This window comes from Scophthalmus maximus, chromosome 6 (genome assembly GCF_022379125.1).
Source record: "Scophthalmus maximus strain ysfricsl-2021 chromosome 6, ASM2237912v1, whole genome shotgun sequence".
Classification (NCBI taxonomy): domain Eukaryota; kingdom Metazoa; phylum Chordata; class Actinopteri; order Pleuronectiformes; family Scophthalmidae; genus Scophthalmus; species Scophthalmus maximus.
In genome coordinates, this window is record NC_061520.1 from 7,778,665 (window position 1) to 7,802,500 (window position 23,836).

The following is a 23,836-nucleotide window of genomic DNA, read 5'->3' on the forward strand; positions in this document are numbered from 1 at the left end:
AAAGTTCTAGTTCATCGTTACTTTAAAATCATGGACCGCTCCCCTTTGTGTTGGGGAGACCACCTCTCGGGGGTAACCTGTATGGCAAACACCCAAACCTAATATTCATATATATATCGTTATATTTAGGTATATTAAAACTAGATATAGAAACCAGGCGTTGCCAGAATAATTAGATAACAAGAAAAATTGGGGGTTTATTTCTCGTCTTATTGCTCATTATATGATTGTTTAAAAAAGTTCCTCAGGGTGGACGACTATATAAAGAACCCAGTTGTCTGTTGAGGAGGGAGCTTTTGGATGCAGATTAGATTTTTCCAGCCTGGAACCACTTTGTTTGCAAAGTAATGTGACGAGTAAGAAGTTCTTTCTTGTCCCCGTTACTCAAACAGGGGTCTTGTAAGTCCACGTGGCCCGGCGACTCTTACGCAAAATCCCACAATGAAAATATGCAGCGACTATCTAAGTCACTATATGGAACTTTTCAAAACAGAAGTTACCAAGTGCTTTCCAGGAAGAAGAAGAAGAAGAAGAAGAAGAAGAAGAAATGGGGGAGAGACAGAAGAGACAATAGACTCTATACATGTACAAATAACAGGAATTAAGCGCACGGCACTTACTGGCTTTGTCTTTTTCACAAGACAAAGCCAGTGAAAAGAAATGCTGCCTCTGAGACTGAGGCAACAGTTGGTGCTAGGAAATGAATTCAGGGGAACCTCAGTTCGACAGTAAAGTGAGCGCCGTGACTGGCGTTTTATACACAACCTTGCATCTCATTTCTGTGTCTTCTAGTTCCAGTGTTCCCTTGTTGTTTTGAGGAACCTCTGAGTCTTGTGTCTACTCGCGGCGTGACTCGCTCCCGTGAGACATCGAGTCCACACACCTGGAGTTACAGTGAGTAAACTCTCCTGGTATTCGCCCGCTGTGCTGAGAGCACGGGGAGCCCGAGTGGGCCTGGAGGACACCGGCAGGCTTTACGTGTGTTCACTGCTGTAGCATTCTGACAACCATTTCTTTCAAAAAAAAACAACAACCTCTGTCCAGGTCAGTGATGCCCCCCCCCCCGACGTGCTCACACGTCTTCTGTTGGAAAGAAAGACGACGGGGGAAAGAGGTTCAAAAACTAACTTTGACGGAAAGCCCTTCCTGCTTGTTCCATAACCGGCAACCGATCGGGCTGATAACGGCTCCCATTACAAAAGCAGCGTGGTAAAAAACGCTCAACAATCCGTCTGGTGACAGAGTTCGAAAAGGAAAAAATGAGCCTGAGTCGACTTTGGCGCAGACAATTTCGTTAGAGGAGTTGCGTGAGCCCCAAAAAAGTTTCAGTCATGTAATCAGCGGAATCATTTAATGACGTTAAAAGATCGACACTGATCTGCGACCCGGGAGTTTGTTTTTCTTGCCATTTCTCAGTGTGTGTGTGTGTGTGTGTGTGTGTGTGTGTGTGTGTGTGTGAAGAGTTGGGGGTGGGGCAGGGTTGGCTGTGAGGGGAATGTAGTTCAATAATGAGAGCATTAAGCAACCATGGTAGGGGGTGAGCCGAGTGTGCGTGCGTGTATGTGGTGTGTTGTGTGTCGGGGGGGGGGGTACAGCCTAATCCCTGAGGAAAATGTGGAAGAAATTAATCTAAATTACAAGGATGAGGCTAGTCTGGAGTCTGGGTCTGGAAGGGCTACAGAGGGAAGGGAAGGAGGGTGAGGAGGAGGGTGAGGAGGGACGGAGGGGGGGGGGGGGTCTATTACTCCTGTCCTTCTCTGTGTTTTGGTCACTGGTTTTTTCCTCCTCTTTCCTTATCCTGTGGGAATGAGGTGGCCTGTCTTCCTTCCTCTCTGGCTTGCCACCCAGACACCCCTCCTTCACTGTGCGCTCACGCACAGGCCTCTTACCAATTAGCCGGCAGGGCAGCCACTGCCAGTGACGGACGGGACTGCGGGGACCCCCTCGCGGTCCCCCGATCTGGTCCCTGTGCCCTCTTCTCACAGACAACAGATGTCCCGGTTCTCTCAGGGAACACTTGCGTCTCTCTCCGCTGGCCTCTCGCAGCCTCCGCCACGAGGTGAAGGGTCCCTCGCCGTTCTACTCCGAAGCGGCCGCATCCCAGAACTTTCCCTCTAACTTGAGAAAGGATTTGGGCCTAGATACTCTCCGACACACACACACACACACACACACACACACACACACACACACACACACACACACACACACAAACTCATTCACACATTAACACAGTCCAGAAAGAGCCCCCCCCTGCCCCCCTCTTCTTTCTTATTTACCCTGACACAAAAACAGATAAATTACACAGGATGGTTGCCGCCGCTCATCTGGCTAATGAAGAGCATCTGTCGTCTCCCCTGCTAACAAATGTACAAGCGAGTCTTGTTCACCTAGGCCCGAGCGCGGTAATGGGAACAAGCTGTTTGGTCAACAAACAGGCCTGTAAACACAAAACACACAGCCCTCTCTGCTGGTGTACTACAGTCAGAACTCAGGGGCAGAAGTGGAACAACAGGACATGTGGCATCACTCGTCACTCCGTTACGTTAATCCGCCACCGATCGATTAACAAACAAATAGCTCCGGGAAAGTAGCATTTGCTGCCCATCGTTGTCACCGTCAACGGGATTATGGATTAGCGGGAATTATTGATCCGTCCGCGTCACGCTGGCCATCCTTTCTTTCGCCCTCGTCGTTGGCCCACACATGGCTGATTCCCAGGCGCAGCGGATGGAGGCCCCGAGGGCGCGCGGCTTCACCGGTGTCACAGCGGTGAAGCATTAATAAAGGGGTTCTCAGAAACCACCTGCTGCCATTACACCGCTGTTCTCACGGCACACGGCGAGTCGGCTTGTCCGCGCCTCCACGTTGATTCGCGACGTGGAAATGCTACAAGACGGAGAGAAAGCTCCTGCCAAAATGTTCGTTTCCGCTGCAATTTTTGTTTGGCAATCACTCGGTTCAATACGCGGATTCCCTCAGGAGATAGATTTATTGGAGGCAGTAGGCCACTGGGCTTTCTTCTGATCAAATCTTTTTTCAGCACATGACAGACTCCACAAATCTGGACATTTGCTTTGCGAAACTGCCCCTCCGCTCTTTATTTCCCGAAGCTTCATTTTGGATGTTCATCGAAGTGCATGAAAAACTTACCGTCTGGATCACACAAACAACCCTGTGTCTTCTCATTTATTCCTTTGCCATGCATCTCGCGTGCAAATTACACGTAATTGTACATAAGCACCGTAGCAATCACAGGACTAAACGATATCGCCGACAAACTCAGCACACTTTGTGTCAGCCCCTTTGTGTCAGTCGCCCATTAACGCGTCTCATTCTACACACATATCACGGTGCATCATTGCCTTATTGTATGTCATCGGACCGGAGGGTCTCATGTGGATCTGCTGACACCTTGAAATTGCGCTCATTAACCTTTGAGTAGGTGAATGTGGAGCGTACGGATGCGCTGCCGGTCATAAGGTGCCGGCTGCGGAAACGGCACGAATATATGAATTTCTTTTGCATCGTTAGGACGCACGATTCAATTGTCTTGTGGCTCATATGGCCACGTTTTGTTCTTTTCAGTCCACGACTGCAAACTTTGTACATCTGGGAGCATTTGTTAAACCTCGCACTGTATCACCTTGTCTCAGACACGTGAACGATCATCAGAGGAGCCAGTCGTATCGCCTCAAACGATTATGCCGAATGATGCTATAGAGCATCTGCTGCGTCAGATTGTAATTTTCGTCATTTTCTATTTGTATTCATTGTAATAATAGATGTCTTTTCAAAACAGAAAAAATATTTAGAACAATTTAAAAAAAGAAAAAAAAAAAAGAAATAAGTGTCATATCAACTAGGACATTTTTTCTCTCTTTTAAAATGTATGGGTCCACATAAGGGGGCTGTTTAGTGATCTGTTAGGGTTGTTACAATACATTGAGAAGGAGCTTAAAATCGATTCACAGGCAGCCAAAGGTCACATTTTCCAAATTGTGAGTGATCCTGAACGTGAATACCTTAAAATCGCACTGAGCAATTTAGGGATTCTTGACGGAGCTTTTGTCCTTCAGCTGGACATGGTGAAGGGGGGGTAACATCCAAAAGCCGGAGCGTGGCGGCCGCTGCAACCACCAGGGAGACGGGCCGGCTGGAGCGTGCATGTGCGAGTGTTTGCGTGTTGTCCTCGCTTCAGAGCAGGAATGCCCATAGGCGGACACCAGCCTTTATGGTTCAGCTAAAGGTAAAGCTCATTACTACGGCTGACAGTCCCTAGCCAGCTGCACTGCATGGTTTAGGCTCTGGCCCCGGGCACTTTGACTTTCCACTAATAAAGATAGCAGAGCAGAAAAAGACGTGGAAAAAACCAAGTAGGATTCTGAAGAGAAGACATGAAGCAAAGAGAAAATATCACGGGAGTTTAAAAAATAAAAAATAGAGCATTATACACACGTTTTGGTATAATTTTCCTTGAACAGAAACTATTGAAAACGGGGCCTTTTGTAAACCCCCCCCCCCCCAACTCAATAGACACAACTTTTCAAGTTAACCACGTGCTCCTCGGTAAGGTGTGTTTTAGAGGTAGGAAATAACCAAATGAAAAGATGCATATCTGTCAGAGAGAGATAGGGGAAAAAAAGAAGGAAAATAGTAAACATGTGAAGCCAAAGCTGCTTTGAATGGATTTCTTTGACAGCGAATGCTTCCAGTATGGAGTGAATCATTGTAAAACCACATTCATTTCCTGCCTGTGTTTATCCAAAGAGGGATGAGATACAAAGCTGTCCAGACTTGTTTGCAGCGTGCAGGGTAGTGTGCAGAGTGGGAGATGCGCTGCTCTCACAGACGAGGAAAGGCCATGCTTAAGCAACTTGCCGAAACACTTGTGTAAATAGCAGTTTGACAGCCTCGTGGCTACTGGATGAGAAATTAATGGATTCCAACGACTTGCAAAGAAAAAAAAAATCCTGGCTTTTTCCTTCTCGAATTTGCAGTTTAATTTTCAAAATCTAAAAGTTGCAGTGCCTCTTTTCCCCCCCTTCCCTCAATGTTAATGAATCATTCGTGAATGATTTAATCAAAGACATGGGGCTGTTTTTCTTCCCCTCTTCCCTCTATTCCTTCCCTTCCCAGCGATTTATCCGGCCCATGTTTGGCATATGGCAGCCACAGACTTGCATGCCTCAATTATGTCGGACGCTATTGTGTTGGAGGGAGGGAGAGAAAGGGAGTGATGTTTACAGTACCTAGCCCATGGCATCCGGCCACGCCGCCGCTATTGCATAAAGAGGGGAAGGTGGTGATGAAGGGTGTCAGTGTCCACTGTCACATTGGCGTACCTCCTCTTCAGACAACTGAAAGAGAGGGACAGAGGGAGAACGAGCGAAGCCATTTGTCTAGCTCGTAGTCAAGGGAGAGAGAGACAGCGAGAAGGATGCAGAACGAATTGAATGGTCTGATATGATACATGATGAGTGATAATCAAACTGTTGCGTTTCAAATCAGCACGGTGGCAGTGATCGTTCATCTCGTGCGACGTGGAGGGGAGAAAAAAAAAAAAAGGCGACATTGATGCCGTTTTAACGAAACCGTTGAGTCACGCAAGCTGGGTGAGGGCCGGAATACGCTCTCGTGCGGACGTGGAACAATCGTCAGGATCACTCCGACGTCTCCAGGCTGTAATTCTGCGCACCAGTACGTGTGCGTGTGTGTATACGGCGTTAAACCGAGCAAACACACATTTGAATACGCACTCGGATGTTTGAATGTCGCTGAGGTTTTGCTTGTTTTAAATGTTTGAACAGGGTTCGGAATTGACAAACCTGTTCATAACAAACAGAATTATTCCAAAAAACCACACACACACGAAAAAGAGGAGGAAAAAAAAGCATTCGGCTCTTATTCTGCTTAGCACGGCGTGTTTTTGAGCTCCTGTGTTTATGTACGGCAGTTTGATGTGGGGAGAGGGAGAGAGATGAGAGAGAGAGAGAGAAGTGGATCATAAGTCCATGTTTGTACATGCACCTGCTTATCCAGGATATAGAAAAAAGAGAAGCTGTACGAGCGTGACTTACACACAACGGTTCCCGCTGATGTAACCACTGCTGGATAGAGAGAAAATAGAAAATGAATATGAAGAGCACGAGGGAGATGGAGAGATCCCAGATGTCAGTGATATGAGGGCGATAAAGCTCATATCTCAGCATGTTTACACCCAGAGAACTGCTGCTGTACACTATCTGTTTGTTGGGCTTGAAACAGAGGTGTCACACTTATCGAGGCAAACACTGGCGACGGGAGCGTTTTAAAATGTCGATGAAATCAGTGTGTGAAGTTCAACGTTTTTTTAACATGAAACCACGTACATCTCCCACACCTGGGGTCCCACAGACAAATGTGTGTGAGTGTATAAGACTGAACATATGCATTTGTGTGTGTGTGTGTGTGTTTGCACTGGAGTCACTAAATATCTAGTGACATCACATTCATATTTTATATATCATAATATTCAAACAACTGCCTCACATCTCAGAAAAAAACTAAAACATTTTTATATCCATTGCTTGGATATGCTCGGCGCTTGTATATGAAGAGTTGCGGCACACGAGTCGAGGCAAATTTGATCTGTTCCCCATAAAAATATGCAGAAAAACATACAGAGCGAAAGGCAGATTAATAACGTGTCTGGTGTGTGTGTGTCAGTGTTCATCTGTGACTGCATGAGTGAGTATGAATGTGAGGAGGGCTGAGTGTGTGTTTACGCAAGTGTGTGTAAGATTGAACGTATCTATTTGTGTGTGTGTGTGTGTGTGTGCGTGTGTGTGTGTGTTTAGTGCCCTTTGTCCAAACAGACAGACAGAAGTCTCCAGTGGGGAGAGAAAAATGTGCAGCTCGAAAATATCAGTCTTGTTCTGACATGTCTCATAATTTTCTGCTCCACGCCACCCGCCGCTCTTAGAGCACAGCTGTCTCCTGAACGGCCTGACAGTAGCAGAAAAATTCAAGCCACCAGCTGATCAAAGAAGAAAAGAAAAGAAAAGACAAGTTGAAAGTTCTACAAGTTTCATAAAACATGATACGATGCACGATGCTGCTGTTTTTCATTTACTCCCAATTACATGCGGTGGAAATATTCTTTAGATTGTGCTGAAGCTTTATTCCAACAAAAAACAACAACAACGACGACGACAACAACGACGACAGCACTACGAGATCCAAAACGTAAAAGTCGGGGTAAAAAGATCACACCAGAGGTTTATGCTCATGTGAAAGTAACAACAACAACAGATTCGACTAACTAAAAGAGACTCTGTGTAAGTTGTTGTTTTTTCTGTCTTGAAAATCCCTGAGGATATGTTTTTTTCCCCCGTCAGTTTGTCCAGGGCAGAGACACAGCAAGTCAACAGATAAAACATAGAAAGAATAAATAGAAAAAAATCAGTCTGTTTCTCCTGATTTATTGCAGATGAAGGTAAATGTCCTCAGGGAAATAGGTAAATAAACTCCCCAGAGAGGCTGATCTTACAACATAAGTCAATTTCCTCTGTTCACAGGTCACCGATGCCATTAGCTGTACAACACGGTCCCCCTCTTCCCCCAGTCCTGTCTTTTTCTCCTTACTTTACCTCCGCGGGGGGAAACATATTCGTTACTGTCTACTCTCCATCTGATTCCAATTTCCTACGAGTGTCCCACTGACGGCAGTTTCCTTAAAGAAAAAGTCACCCGTATCCTTCTACAACGTTGTGTGCGTGGTTGGTATCCGTTTGTTCAGACGCGTCATTGAAACTGCGAGAGTTCAAATCGGAGGTGATATTGTGGAGTTGAAACAATGATGTCAATAGTAAAAGACTTACAATCGAGAGGTATTATAGACTTGCTGAAGGACACGTGGGCACAGCAGGATGCTGTTGACCTGCATCCTCAAGGTAGCAGCCTTCTCTTGCTAAGACACTGGAGCATTAAAGGCGACATCCACACTACTACGTTTTCGTTTAAAAAACAGTTTTTAAAGGTGACATGTTATGTAAAAATCACTTTTTCAGTGTTTGTAACGTGTCTGTTTTCGTGAGCTGGCTAAACCCTATAATCTGCCCCTGAACAACTGGTTCAGACTTCTCTCCCACTCTGATGTCACAGTTGGGCTCTTGTGGGGTAGCCCCGCCTGCAATGTGACAATCTGTGTGCTGGTGTAAACAGGAAGCAGATTGTCTTTTCTGCATTGGGATAATGAGAAACAGTATTTGTGACTTGTAGGTGTAGGGATATCGTCCCTCGGGCCTGCGACGAGTGTTTGTAACGTTTTGCCTTCACTGCGGGTAGTTGAGTCGTGACCCTAGAAGGAAGCGAATGCTGGTGACGTGTCATCATTTACAAACGCCGCCGTTTCTGCCCTTCCATACTTCAACACAGAAACCAAAATGGGGCGAGCGGCGTTTTGGATGAATGACAGTTGATGCTCTCTCATCCAGGTTAAGATAAATCTTTGCAGTGAAAAGAACCTTTTGCAGTGGAGGTGGCTTTCAAAGCCTCACACGGCTCGGCATGTGTACCTACACCTGAGTGATAAGGGACACTCCATCGAGGACATATACTGGGGGAACATGAGGTTTGAAAGAGGAGTGTAGGAGGCCATATCCATCCCAGAGGTCTACGAGACCACTCATCCCCCTCTGCCCTGTCATCCCTTCCCAGGAGATTTAACAACCATTTACACTTGGCCTCAGGTCCAAATCCAAAGGGTCTATCGTCTGCCGTTACAAAGGCCGGGAGCACTGACGAACCTAGTAACATCAATGGCTTTGACAATGACCCCACGGAGGTTAAATACCTGGGTCTCCCCACCAGTCGGTTGCCCTGTTTCAACAGAGATCCCACTATATTGTAGTAAGGAAGACACTTTGTTATGCCACTTTTGCTGGTTTACACAATTCCCAGTGGTGTGGGAGAAAACAAAAAAGTTACACAAGGAGAGCAGATATCCTGTGGTCTGCTATTGTCCACCTAACCCCATATTTAAAGTGGTGGTTGGGATACAATAACAAACAAATCTTTATATATTTTTGCCCCTATATTGTCACGTGTTTCTGTAAATATGATTCCGTTTTGTGCGATTGTGCTTCTGCCATACCGCACAACAGTGATTCCTTTATATGGCACTTTCACCTTGTGTCACTGGAAAGCCTATGGTGTCCTACTCAACAGGCGTGATCAGGTAGACTTATGTTTCCTGCATTTATTTATTTATTTATTTACTTACAGTAATTCCTTGATCGGATAAGTGGAAAACATGTTTTGGCTTTCCAGTAAATCATCATGTGAGAAACAGCTGGCTGAGCCATTGTAAATGTGCAATGAAATGGTATCATATGGCTGCAATTCATGCTCATGTAGCCCAGTTAGACTATGACAAATGAAATACTGTATCCCACAAATTACCTTGTAATTGACCTAATGTATGGCTTGATTGTGTTGATGTCTAAATTGTCATTAGCTGAGATTCCCCTGTTTACTGGTGCGCTCACCAGCTTTTTGCAGTGTTTTCAACCCTTCGGAAAAAACAACAATCTAATTTGGAAGTCCTTTTTTATTGGTGAACATACCATTGTGGAGAGGGGAGAGGTTACGAGCCACACTGCATTGCCCCTGCTGCATAGATACACATGTACACGACTACACAAATGCTGGCATCCAAGAAATGGTCACAAAGTTGAGATATGTGCACGACACTGCAAAAGCAGAAACATTTACACAAATATGCGGGGTTGGGCAATGGCAGCATATTTGTTCTGTATATTGTAAACAGGAAAAGTAGCATTTTATGAGACTACTCAAAAACATTGCTCTAAAATAATCTAAAGAGAGAATAAGTGAGTCCAAATATGACAATCTTCCGCTTAGTCAAATGTGAATTAGATCCTAATAAAACACACGATACAGACAACAATAAGCATGTGGTTGTTCATTGGTTCAGCGCCAGCGGATGCGTGTTGTCATGTTTCTCCTGAAATTCTAAAGATGGCAGACGATCGACCGATCTGCAGTCACTTCTCATGCATTTTCTCTGATTTTATCATTTAAAAGCATTTAAAAGGCTCCTTTTAACATGAAGTGGGTGAGGGTAAGGGTTTGGGTGAGGGTAAGGGTTTGCTGTCGTTGCAGACTAAAGTGAACAACAAAAAATGACTTTTTTATGACCTATCAAAATTAAGAACATATTGGTTTCAAAAACAAATGATCACTACAACTTCATAACGTCAAAGTAGAGTCCTCTCTTCTTTGGCTTTTCCGCCACATTTAAGAATCTGCCACTGTCAGAGGAAACAGGAATACAAATCTACCGTACAATCAATCACGTTGCGATCTCTCATCGTGTTGTGGCCCTACAACAACAGCTGCAACCAATACAGTAGCTCCCCACTTGGTCTCGTATGATCGATAGTTAACGGTGGTTAATGTTCGCAAACTATATTGTTGTGTTACAGATATCCTACAGAGTCGGCTAGCAGTTGACTCCAGGACTTTTCTTTACCTGCGTATCTGTTACACTATGTTTTATCATGTCACAGAAAAAAAGAGAGAAGAAAATATACTTTTATTGCAATAGCAAAGAAAGAAGTAAACGTGCTCCTCATCAGGAGACATATTTGTGTTTGTGGTCCCATTTTACTGCTGCTGTTTTCAGACATGCACTGAACTCCGGACGTTTTCCTGAACTTTTCCGAGGGGCTATATCTGAGCAAGTAAATGTCCGCAGATGTTGCCCAGGCCATTTGACATGATTTTTTCTTACCTTTTCCAAAAAAAAACCCCATCCATGTGAGAATACTGCAGACAAATCTGTGGAAGTGGGCCCCTCCACCCAGGTGCCCGAATGTTATTTCTGTCTTGGTGTGGACCCGTCACACTGATTTTTCTATGTGTGCACCAAACTCTGTGACATGTCCGGATCCCATTTTCCAGACATTCTAAAAAAACAGGTTGAGCCAGGCTGCGTCGCGATAAAATCTTCAATTCCCCTTTAATACACTATAATGCCGTTAAGAAAAAAGACCCCTTGTGGTGCCACCTTTGATTGTTTACAGTGAGTCAAACAAACCATGATATTATTGCTCCACAGCATGATTTTTTGGTTCTATTGCATATGGCGTGACGTGTAACACAGCAGCGTTTGGGTCTGTCCTGTCATGTTGTCTCTCCCTTTTACTCAGCTGCCAATCCAGATCTGTGACTTCCCCCACTGCATGAAGGTAGAACCACAATACCCCCCCGCCCCCATTCCTTGTTTGTAGCTTTTACATAGAACAAGGAGTACAGAATAAAGGCGTAACATTCCTGCTTTGAACAGGCTGTGTTTAAGGGGCTGAACTAACTAACTATGACTCAAGACAATCCTGGGAAACAGGTCACATTTTACAGTGATATTAGCTTCGACAGAGAGGTAAGTCACTCACTCATCTGTATTGCGACATTTAGTTGTCATCCCACCCTTTCACATCTGCACCCTAATATCAAACATGCCTAAATGGTCAGACAGCAACAAATCAGTGCATCATCAGTACTGTCACAGATGCAGACACCTCATCATTCTGCTGCCTGTGATATCACAGAACAGTTGTTGCATCTATCACCTGGCCGGTAAACAAACGTGCAGTACATACACACACACACACACGCGCGCACGCACACGCACGCACACGCACACACACACACACACACACACACACACACACACACACACACACACACACACACACACACACACACACACACACACAGAGAAAGGCACCTCAGCGAAGCAACAGGTAAGAGTGAGGGAAAGACAGTAACAGGCAGATGAATATTATGAACTCCCTTTGCTCCATCTACTGTCACACTGAACAGAGCGGAAATACAGCAGTGTGTGTGTTTAGACTTGCACATGTGCTCACATACATGTGTGTGAGTGTGTGTGTGTGTGTGTGTGTGTGGTTTTTTTTGGGGGGGGGGGGTGCATGTACACACATAAACATCCTCCAGGCAATGGGAGTCATCCTGGGAATATTTATCTTTGCTGGTAACGCAAAGAGGCAGCCAACCTCCAATCTGGCCCTCAGCTATTTTCTCTGAAATCTCAGAAAGGGAGGAGAAGGGGAGAGATGAGAAGAAAGAGGAAGGAAGGGGGAGAGACAGGCAAAGTCAGTGGGGAAGGAAAGGAAATCTCTGAGAAGGTGGAGGATGGAAGGACAATAACTGGGAGAGACAGCGCTTGTCTGCTGCATGTGCATGTGTATTAAATGTGTGTGTTGTCTGACATCCTCGTATGTCAGTGTGTGTATGTAGAGGTGGTAGGTGTCTGTGTTTATGTGCATTTCCTTTGTGCATGTCTGTGTCCAGGCAGGTCAAGAGGGGTGGCCAGGGGCTGGGTGATGAGGCGTGTTGGGGACCTTGTGTTTGGTGCATCTGTGAGGCAGAGGTGGGTTGAAGGAGGTGTGTGTGTGTGTGTGTGTGTGTGGAAGTGGCAGTGGCAGTGGCCATGCCCTCCAGGGTGAGCTGGATCTCTCAGTGCGCGACTGATTCAAAGTGAATGGCAGCGTGCCGTGTGGGTCCGCTGTGGCCAAATTATTTCTGACACCCCTCGCCTTGTTCTTTGATGTCTGAGGAGACAAGATGGTGCACACACACACACACACACACACACACACACACACACACACACACACACACACACACACACACACACACACACACACACACACACACACACACACACACACACACACACACACACACACACACACACACACACACACACACTATCGTGTCTCCATGACTTCAGAGGACATTACATTGACTTACAATCATGGAGACTTACTAACGCTAGCCCATTCATGGAGAGTAACTCCTTAACCTCAGCCATAACTAAAAATTGCCTAACTCTGAACCTTACACTGACTTTAACATAAACCTCACCGAACCCTAACATTAAAACACATCCTTACCTTAAAAACGTCGTAATCATTCATATTATAGAGACATGCTTTGTCCCCATAAGGAAGCCAAGTCCCTATAATGTTACTTTGCAAACAGATTTACGTCCACACACACACACACACACACACACACACACACACACACACACACACACACACACACACACACACACACACACACACACACACACACACACACACACACACACACACACACACACACACACACACACACACACACACACACACAAACACACACACACACACAATGCCATTACTACAACACTAACATTAATGTACTCACTCACACACAAACAGACAAATCCTTACAAAATCAAACATGTAGGTACAGAAAAATCGGGAACATCTGACAAAAAGTTTCACATGTTTGGCTCTGGCGCCTTCAGTTGGAAAATAGAATGGAAAACTTGATGCTCCAGTGTCTCGAAAAGAAGGAACACGGCAGTTGGTTGTTCTGTTTGCTTTCATTTACTTGTATCTATTTACTCTCCATGTGTTTTACTTTAACATCCCTGACCTGAACTAGCATGGGCCTGGGGGAGAGGGACTGTCAAGGGACCGAGTGCAAACACGAGGAACAAGACTTTTGCTGCACTGCTTCACTTCTTCATCCTGTAGTTTGTGTCCTACATGTCTTTACACAGCCTATGTGCATGTATGTGTATGTGTATCATTCGATCACTACCGTGACCACAAAAACAATTTGTGTGGGCCGCCAGTGTGTGTGTGTGTGTCCATTTTGGTTTGTTCGGAACTCACGTCATGTCAGATACTGTCTGCACGGTGCTGCGCTCGTCCTTGCCTCAGGGTGGACATGTCCAAGAAAAGCTCTTGATTTGACTCGGGCCATGTTTTCTGGTTACGGCACCATGGCTCGTCATTACTGAACTCTCACGATCTGAGCTACTAAAGTTTCCGTTGATTTTAATGTCAAAGGGAATGACCAAAGGCTAATTCTTTTCAGACTGAGATAAAGATCTAGGGATACAGGGGAATCATACTGTCAGCGCAGACTAAAAATAATATAGAGTTGAAAAAAAAGTACACAATAAAAATATACTTTGTGATGCTGTCAGTTGATCCTTTTTTTAAAGTCATTATGTTATGAGTGTCGAAGTTTGTTGGGAGGGAAAAGTCTGTGTTACCGTACAACAGTTGCTCCTGTGGTTCAGTGAAGTGGTTGCATTAATGTATTTTTTACCTCGATGTAAAATTTACTGAGCTGAGTCTTGGTGATGATGAGGGTTGTGTGCAAAGCAGTGAGTAACAATTATTTTTTATGTAAAACAAATTGCTGCTTACACATTAAGTAGGGAACATGAACAATACGCTACGCAAAAATGTGTTTAGTTACCATAGTGCAAAAACAGTTTGGAAGGGTAACAAGCTATTACCATGAATAAGACACAACATTATGTCTGTTCTCCAAAGAGTTAATACCAAATGAGTCACAGGGAATATATTTTAGTAATAGTTACCGAGGAAGTGGAAAAAAAACCTAAATGCTTATTGTGTTACAAAAATGTAAAATGATTCCCTCTTTAATTGTTGAGAATTCAACTTTCGATATAAATCATTACCCCGTCTCAGAGCAATGTAAATAAACCAAGTGTAGAACCAAAGTAAGATTTTCCATGTAACCAGAGTCTCACACAAAGACTCTATATCTGAGCGTAAAATTAAAAACAGTATCATACTAGGTGGTTGAGTGATGGTTGATTTATGGCGCAACAGCAGCGACGAGCGTGCCAAGGCCTGCAGGCTGCTCATTGTGTCACACCGCTTTCCCAATCTGGATGGGAGAGGAAAATCTGCGTGATGACTCGAAGGTGGAGTGAGCCATTCTGCAGAAAGACAGTTGTTATTTGAACTCAACGGTAAATCAACTACACCCCCTTCCTCTCCACTACAACCGCCCCTGCCATAAAAATTCATGGACACAATGGTGGAGTCTCAGACCGTGGATACTGTAAAGATAATCGACATGACAGCTTCCCAAAAGTGAGGCCAGATCATTAGCATCCCCCCCTGGTGGCTGGCTGCGGGATAAGCCCTAAACCCCGCCTCCTCCATGTTAGCAGATGGGATGTGAGCCAATTTAAAAAGTATACATTAGATACATTTTTTCACGCAGAGGGTTTCTGACATTTAAGGTAGTACTTATCACACTGCTCTATATTCAAGTGTACATTTTTCTAGCAAGTCTGGTTTTGATTAGTTATTTGATTCTATAAAAATGGAGTGAAATGTCATGAGTGGCTGCTGACACCGACTCGCAATCGGTTGAGCATGTGCATTGGCGGGAACCTCATACCGTGGCTGCACACCACGGTCACCACTGTGCAGACTCTGGCTCCAAATGACGTCGAAAGCTCAAGAGGGCCGCCCAGGATATTTCTGGCTTCTTTTTTTGTAAACTGGCAGGAAGTGGCGACGCATCGCCCATCATATACTTTCTCATAGCTAAAGCAAAACAAATCTTTTAAAAGAAAACAAATGACGACAAAAATCAGTGAGAGCTGATTGTTAATTGTGTTTTTACAAAACCACAGAGATGAGGGGACAGTAGGCTTGTAGCTTAGGTAACAAGAACTGTAACGTTACTTGGCAAAGCATTTTGAATTTTGTATTCAACCACATAAATTAGTGGTTCAAATGGTTGGGATACTCTCTATGCAGAAATGCTACATTTTACTTGGGCTGTTTGGGAAACCTCCCTCACAAATGAACATGCCATTACAATCAAAGGTGAAAGTGAAGATGTGCTTCGATCCAATGGGCTTAATGACCTGTGTGCCTCGAGCCCATGATAGATGTTCTGTCCTGAGTTGCAAATGGTTTGTTAGACAAACCATTTTGGGAAGGATTTCAATGGAAACTGTGTAGAGAAGGGCAGGGGCATTCCAAAAAAAATTACTTGGTTGGGGATTGGTTGAACCTTCTTAGTATCATTGTCCATGACAGATGCTGGATGGTCGGACGAAGAGCAAATATCTTCCATTGAGATCAGCCTTCAGTGCCATTCTTAGCTCCAATGACAGAATACTTTCTGATTTCTATATAACTGATGTTATAGAACATCTTGTGTTAACCTTTATAGGCGCTGCCATTGTTTTTAATGAACGCTGGCTTCTCGCTGTACAGTCACATCTATGACACTAATAGCTTGGAGCCTGGCAAGATGGAAATCCAGCAGCCTTAAAAGATTATCTTGCAGAGCTGTACCAGAGGCAACGTATTCCTTCAGTGTTTCCCTTGTGAATCACCAGAAATTTGTTGAAATACATACCCCTTAGTGAACCAACCCCGACTACCCAAGACAAGATGCCGCCGTCTTGAGGTGGAGAGCGTTCCAACCTCCATGGCAGTGTGACTGCAGTTCAGTCTTTCCTAGGTTTTCCATTGTCTATATATATGTATATGTATATGTATATATGTATATTACATACACGCTATACTGTCACATCTACAGAGGGGCTCCACGAAAACCTCCAAAAAAGAGTTTTGGACCTGGCACAAGCAACAATATACAAAAGATGCAGTGTTGGATTTGTTTGAATAGCGAGTAATGCCTCTTGATGACGGTTGTGATGATTATGATTATGATTATTCTCAGTTTAAACTGTGCCCTAAGCTTTCCACATTAACACACAAAATGTGGTACTTGTCAATACTGTCCCTGGTAATGTGCCTTACTGCTCTGTGTGCAGCAGCAGCAGCTGCCTCATAATGTGTTGTTGGTTTTACCGGCAGCGTGAATGGAATTACGGTGTATGTGCAGAGGCTCCCTCAGTCATCAAACTCTTTTAAAATTATTCAATGAACCTGTTCACATACACAAAGCTGCTCGCAGACTACATTCCCCAGTGTGCAGGCATGCGTGTGTACGTGCACGTCGCAGAGAGAGATTGTGTGCGGGTCGTGTTCTGTGCATCTGGATTTTCTCATCAGTGTTTCCATCAGTGTTTGTGTATGTGTACCTAATTGACTCCGTTCCCTCAGTTGAAAAGGAATTTTATAAGGTTTGCAAACACAACCAGCAACTGCTTGCTGTTTTTGCGAGGAATTCTGTGGTAAGGCAGGGCGGTTCAAAAAATTAGATTAATGAAACGTAAAACAAACCAAAAAACATTAACCTCTGTAAAAGTTTGCAGAACAGCATTGTGGTCAGTGCTCAGAAGTTAATCATTGGCTTTTCACAAAACCCTCATCGCGATTGAGAAAAAACAACAACATGTCGGCGGAAACTCGATGAAATTAGCCTATACACATTTTTCTGCACCAAAAAGGTAACACAAGCAAAAGTCATTAATTGACAAAAATAGATTTCTTAACAGTGAAGTGACCCCTTCACTTTGCCATATTTTGCAAATTAGAGGATATCACTCTCACATGACCGCAGCAGAAACACTCAAACTTGACAATTCTACTTTTTACCCCATGTAACCAGCATATTATGCAAGGGTGGATTATGTGTTGTGTTGCATCCAAGGGCAAATTACATACTTGTCTCTTTCACTGAGTATCATCCAGGCAAGCACTGTACATGGCTGCCCTTCCCTCCAGCCCACTGTAACCCTTCTCCACCGAACAGAAACAAGAGGAGCACAATGAGAGGAGCGGAGAGCGGGGCGTGTAAACGGGGAAAGAAAAGTAGGGAGAGGAGTTTAAGAGTAAGAAAAAAAAGTTGATACCACCAATGATCAAAACCTAGAAAGACCCATTCTGACAAATTGTGAAATCAAGCTGACATCTCGTAAAAAGTGACCGATTGTTTTGAGACGTGGTGTGAGAAACATGTGGAGCTCTGAGGGATAATATCCGCTCTGTCGCTGATGATGTCATTGTCAAACTAGCTGTCCTCTCCCGACACACACACACACACACACACACACACACACACACACACACACACACACACACACACACACACACACACACACACACACACACACACACACACACACACACACACACACACACACACACACCCCTCCAGCCTTCTGTCCTTACCTCTCGTCCTCCCTTCCCCCCCACCCTCTCTTTGCGAAGCGCCCCCGGCCCTACAGACGAGCTCTGTGAGGATTAATTAACCAATTAGGAGAGGAGCCCCTCGGAGGCGTTCGAGGGTCCCCTTGTTGTCATTACACACACACTGAGAGAGAGAGAGAGAGAGAGAGAGAGAGAGGGGCACAGATCTCAATTAGGCTGTGCTGTGATAGGCCTCGCTGGCTGAAGACGCCGCTCTAGCGGCGGCGTTCATCTCCTCCCTTGAGTGACCGAGTAGGTGAGTAACCTTTTAATTGAATTATGATTATTATCCTGATGTTCACTGTTTTCTGCCCCCCCACCCCACCCCCACCGCTAACCCCTCCTCTTCCCTCCTCCTCCTCCTTTCCCCTGAGGTGCAGCTTGATGAAATCACAGAGGAACCACCCTGCATGGAAGATCCGGAGGCTCGCCCTCCTTTCTCCACCGCTCGTCTCTCTCTTTCCCTCTGCAGTGACCCACGTTCATTACATTGCTCCAAGCAACAGGCTAGAAAAGCTTTGTGTCTGTAAAATGTACCTAAAGGGAATGTCTGACTCACACTGAACCTGTACATTCTCATGAGTGTGGGGCAGAGAGACAGCGATGGAGCGACGACAGGATGCGGGGACGGAAATGTGAAGTGCGTGGAGGGACAGAAGAACCACCTTTAGCTTATATCAATATCCATCCCTAAAATGTGTCAGGTTGTTGGGGGTGGATTTCTTCCCCGCCCTCCCTCACTAGACTGACAGAAGCGGGGATGCCGGTGGACTGTGGGCCACGCAGGGCTGCAGTACAGTATGCTGTGTGTCAGCGCTGACTGGCATGATTAGGACAACAGCGCGGACGGCCTCGGACACAGCAGGGGAGGGGAGGTCTGATGCTGCCGGAGACAAGGCACGACAGGGCCCCCTGCGTCTCATCATTTCCTCATTTGTCTGCTCACTTGGCCAGCCATCACGGCCGATCGCCGCGCCAGCGTTTGACCTGGAATCGGATGGGATGCAGACATATTCGTTAAATGATGGGCTGACCTCTCGGTTGAGACACTTAACCTCTGTGGGAGAGCCGCTCTTGAGCCTCCGATTTGGTCCGTCAGTGTGTTGACCTTCACAGGGCATTTAAGTGCAAGACGGGAGCCCCTGGGGCCGGTCCACGCGGCTCCATTTAACTGGTTAATATTTTAACTCATGATGTCCAGGCCCCCACATGATGGTGTGAAGCATTTGATACCTCATCATGCCATTGTTACGTAAAACAATAAAATAAAACGAATAGTGAAATCATACCCGTTTATAATGTGAAGAGTGGCTGTTATAAAGAAAGTGAAAATGATATTTTGTTGCTTCCAAATATAATACTTCTGTCAGATATTGAGCAAAAATAAAACTAAAAGTAGACACTATATTTATGGCATAGAATTGTTTGCCACTTTGGCCCATTTGGCAGCGCATGAAACATTACGGACTGTCAGTGTTAGAAAACACGAGGCTCCTCTGTGGACTTAATTGATGTCATATTCGAGATATCTTGGTGTTAATGTTTGGATTTTTTCAAAAAGCTACCATCTGCTCCTATGTGGGTCTGTCAGGTTTTTTCCTCGGACTTGGCTCATAGATGGTGTTTATGTTCACAAATCTGTTAACGTGTTATTGCACTTTCATGTTTTTTGCGGCTTGATCGTAATTGGCTGTGCATGATCACATAGAGGAAGTATTCGGAGAAACATCACAAATCTCGGAGGGTCTTATAGTAACCAGGCTCGATGTGGTACTCATGACACTTTGCTGTATTTGAGTCGCAGCCTTTTACTTTCTTTCTCACATTTTTATGATTTTTTAAATCGTACTGCGTGTGAAACAGTTTTCTGTGACTCATCGTAGGGGGTCTCTTCTTTGTCGCTATGTGATCAGACTATCTGCCTTCCATCTGTTAGTGATCTGAAAAAAGCTCTGTGTGCTGTGAATCAGCACAGCGGAGAAGAAAGGGGAACGAGGGGAAAGGAAAGTAGAGGTTTTACTGCATCCTGGTACATCCTGCCTTAATGAGGCCCCCCCTCTCTGTCTGCCCATCTGTCCCCAGCGGGATTGGCCGTACAGGGCCCCCATGTTAGTGAGGAGGATGTTTGCATCCGTGTGTGTGTGTGTGTGTGTGTGTGTGTGTGTGTGTGTGTGTGTGTGTATGTGTGTGAGTGTGTGCTGGCATTTGTGCAGGGGAGATGTGCCCGGAAGTTACAGTAATAAGTTGAGGTCAAATTAATTGCATCCTCCGTGAAAGGCGACGATGCGCTCGACACCGCAGCGAGCAGGTAACTGTGTGCAACTGCATGGATGTGACGGTTTGTCTTTTATTGTGTTTTGAGCGTCAGTTTATTTCAGGTCATGAAACGGTATTTACAGCGGCGCACGTTTAGGATTCCCCTCCGTCTCGTTTAACTCCTCGGTAGGAAGGGGAGTGAGTCATCCGTCCTTAACCACCCCGCCCCCCACCCCACCTCTGATGACCCCTCTCCATGGTACAGTCTCATTAGCCTGAGCTGCAGCGGCTTGTTAACCCCACTAATCGAAACGGGAATGAGCATAAAAGAGCCCAAGAATTTACTGCCAGCTCCACACTTCAAAGGGACGGCGGGAAGGCGGGGGGGGGGGGGGGGGGGGGGGGGGGCATAATCTAACAGACTGAGCATGTGTGTACAGTAGGTGTGTGTGTGTGTGTGTGTGCGCAGTCAGAGGTGTGTGTTGCTTTAGCTTGATGACTTTGGTTTTGGTGACATGTTTTATCAATTTGCTTCTCACTTCATATTACGCAGAGCAAGTTTCGCCGAGGTTTGAGATTTATTTTAAAATACCTGACGTGTGTGTGCACTGCAGTGGGCCCTGCACCCATTATCTTTGGCGAAGCTGCCGACGCTGACGCACTTAGCGTTTCACCAATACGTCCACTTTACCACCGCAGCGAGGCCAATGTGCTTCACAGATTCTACGTTCCTCCGAGATCAAGGAAGTGTATTATTTCCGGCAAACTCAAGGAGTCATGCCAGTCACATGCAACTTTAATCTTGTGACCTTTTTCCCTCTAATCCAACATTTAGTTAAAGTTTAATCAAAGAAAACCACTGCATCAACCGCTAAGGATCTTGGATGCCCTAAAAAAAACAACTCTCTCTTGCTATGGCAGGAGAATTAAAAGCAAAACAAAATAGCAAACAAACACAAGCAAGATGCTCGTCCTGCTAAAACGGCTGTTACAAGCCACAGACTGCTCAAAAAGGAAATTTGGAGAATTTTGTTCAGACTTAGCTTAATCAATCTGGCGACCATGATAAAATAGGAAAATATCACAGACTCTTGCCATGGGGCTGCAGGGATCAGTCATCGCACCCCCTCTGCTCCAGATCCATTCATGCGGCCCGGGTGTGGCAGTCAACACTTGGCAAACTCCGAAATCCCAGAGGTGCAGAAAGCTACTTTGTCAAAGGGGAACATGTAATCCATTTATTCAGTCACGTGTGTTTATCTTCTGGATCCTTTGTGTCACCTACACTGTGCTTGTTTGCTTTGTGTCATTTCCAGTGCCAGCACAAACTTCTCTTTTTATATTGTTCAAACAAAGTGAGACACTGTGGTTTGGTTAGGTAGGCCCGGAGAGGGATTTGGCACATGCCGTTTCATGGCGCGCCACAATAGCTGTTATGATATCCGTTAATACCAGCCCACTCGCTGCGACCTGAGCACTTGGATGCTTTTGGATACCCGGCACGGTGGGAAAGCATTTTCTCGGGGGATGATTAGACGTTTGTTTAGAGGGCCTGACCTTCTTGTACGGGAGCTGACTGACGAGAAGTATATCCGCAAATCATATCTGAGGTCAATCATGAATCAGAAACCAGTGCCGAGTTTCTCTCGGATCCAAAGTGCATGACTGCTGCCATATAATACCAACTCACTTACAACCCCCCCCCCCCCCCCCCCATTGCCTCAATGTTCCGGACATTTTCCTGCTGTTGTAAACACGTCCGACCCGGACCATCTCTAAATCTAAATGGAAAGCTTGTCAGGAAAATTGGGTCCCCAATTCGCCATTCATGTCTGAAAACAGCTTTGTGTCATACATGTAGGTTTGCTACTGGATGTTGCGTTACGTTATGTTCTTCCTGTCAGGCCTGTGAATGTGCCCCAACACAATACTATTAGTTTCACTCTCTGCCCTGTTTGTTTTACACACCAGAGCGACAGATTCAATAAAATCCGTCGGGTTTGTTTCACTCTATGAAAGACGCATCGATCAGTTGCCCTAGAGACGTTTCGCAGAGTCGGGCTTTGAAGGTTTTTTTCTGCAAATTTGTCTTTTTTGTGTGCGCAGGGAATTGGGTGAAAGAGAGAGAATGAGATGAATGGTGGAAGAAACAGTGAAGCACTTGTGTGGTTTGGCTGGTACTGGTTCTGTACGATGCCACTAATTTTCACCACATGCTATTTACCATCTTACAGTAACCGATATGAGCCTCACAACAGAAGTGCAGTGTCACGGAAAGCTTTGGTGTTTTTTGCAGAATTGTGGACTTGTGCTTGTGTTTATGAACCAAAATACGTGATTTGAGGACAGAGTTTGTTCTTGATTATGTAAAAAAAAAAAAAAAAAGAAAAAATCAATGAGTATGGCTCGCCCATGTCTCCGCTGGAACCTAACGGAGAATCTGCGCAGCCGGCCCAAATGTACGACAAACAGCGTTGAAGGGAGATTTTAGTTTCTGCAAAAACGTCCTCATTGCGCCAGTAGATTTTTGCTCTTGGAACCACCTGTGAGAAAAACAGGAGCTCTCTAGTCCTCACATCAATCCAACAGTTTTTGTTTCTTGACAGAGAACAGAATTGGATTATACTTTTAAAGTGAATCTAAAATTGCTGCTTGTTGCACATGAGGTGACTGCGACATTCGAGTGCAAAGCTGTGGTGACAAGCCAACAGCCAAACCCAAAACTATTTTGCCGTCCTGAAATAAGTCAATTTTAATTCTAGCATTTCTTATTTTTACAAAATCAAATTAGGCCTGTGAGGCTGCGATCAAATGAGAGAGGGGAAAAAATGGGATTTTTCCGGAACATAGAAGGCATTTAAGTCCCAAGTGAAATCCATATTAGATTACTCGTCAACAAAGCGACATTAATCTGGACCGAACGCTGTGACCAGAGAGGCTGCAGCCAAAAAGACCAGAATGCACATTTTTAGAAGTCTGTGCCTCTGACAAAAGTCTTTAGGGGCAATCATGCGGCCATAGACATTAAACCATGAAAGATGTTTCACATCTTTTATTCTGCGTGAATGTTTGTAAGGGCAGTGTGGTTAGGGGGGGGGGGGCGGGGTATCAGAGAGAAACTTTTCACTCTAACAGTTTAATAGAGAGATTAAGAAAGACAAAGATGTTTCTATCTAATGTTGCAGGAAGTAGGGGGGTTCAGTGAAGCCCTGACATGAAGAGGGATTGAGTAAGTATACGTCCATTATCTCATTTTGTCGCGTCAACGTGGGCCTCCGCTACTTCTGCTGCTCCCCTCTCCCTCTGAAGGGGAACCGCACAAACACGCGCGAACATCAGCCGGTGGCTGTGCCCTGTCAGGTAGGCAGTGTTTGAATAATATGTTGGGACAAGGAAGCAATAACCATCACACAAAGCAGCGGGAGTGGGAAGTGACAGCCAAAGAAAATACGAAGCAGGGGAAATATTTTCACGCCCATGTTTAAGTCTTGTGATGAGTTCAGGGTGCTCCAATGAAAAGGGGGAAAAAAAAAAAGAAAAGCAGGATCTGT

At 45.2% G+C, this 23,836-nt stretch overlaps 1 long non-coding RNA gene across 4 annotated transcripts in view; it reads right to left on the reverse strand.

The window, feature by feature from the left end:
* LOC118309855 overlaps positions 1-23,836 on the reverse strand; it is a 77,727-nt gene that overhangs the window by 15,915 nt on the left and 37,976 nt on the right. The window contains exon 2 of one of the 4 annotated variants that reach the window (XR_004793633.2): positions 5,253-5,360. The exons of 2 other annotated variants lie outside the window; for them this stretch is intronic. This is a non-coding gene — a long non-coding RNA (uncharacterized LOC118309855). Of the gene's footprint in view, positions 1-1,889; positions 2,062-5,252; positions 5,361-23,836 lie in introns of those variants that run through there. One more of the 4 variants, XR_004793634.2, reaches the window with a different exon arrangement.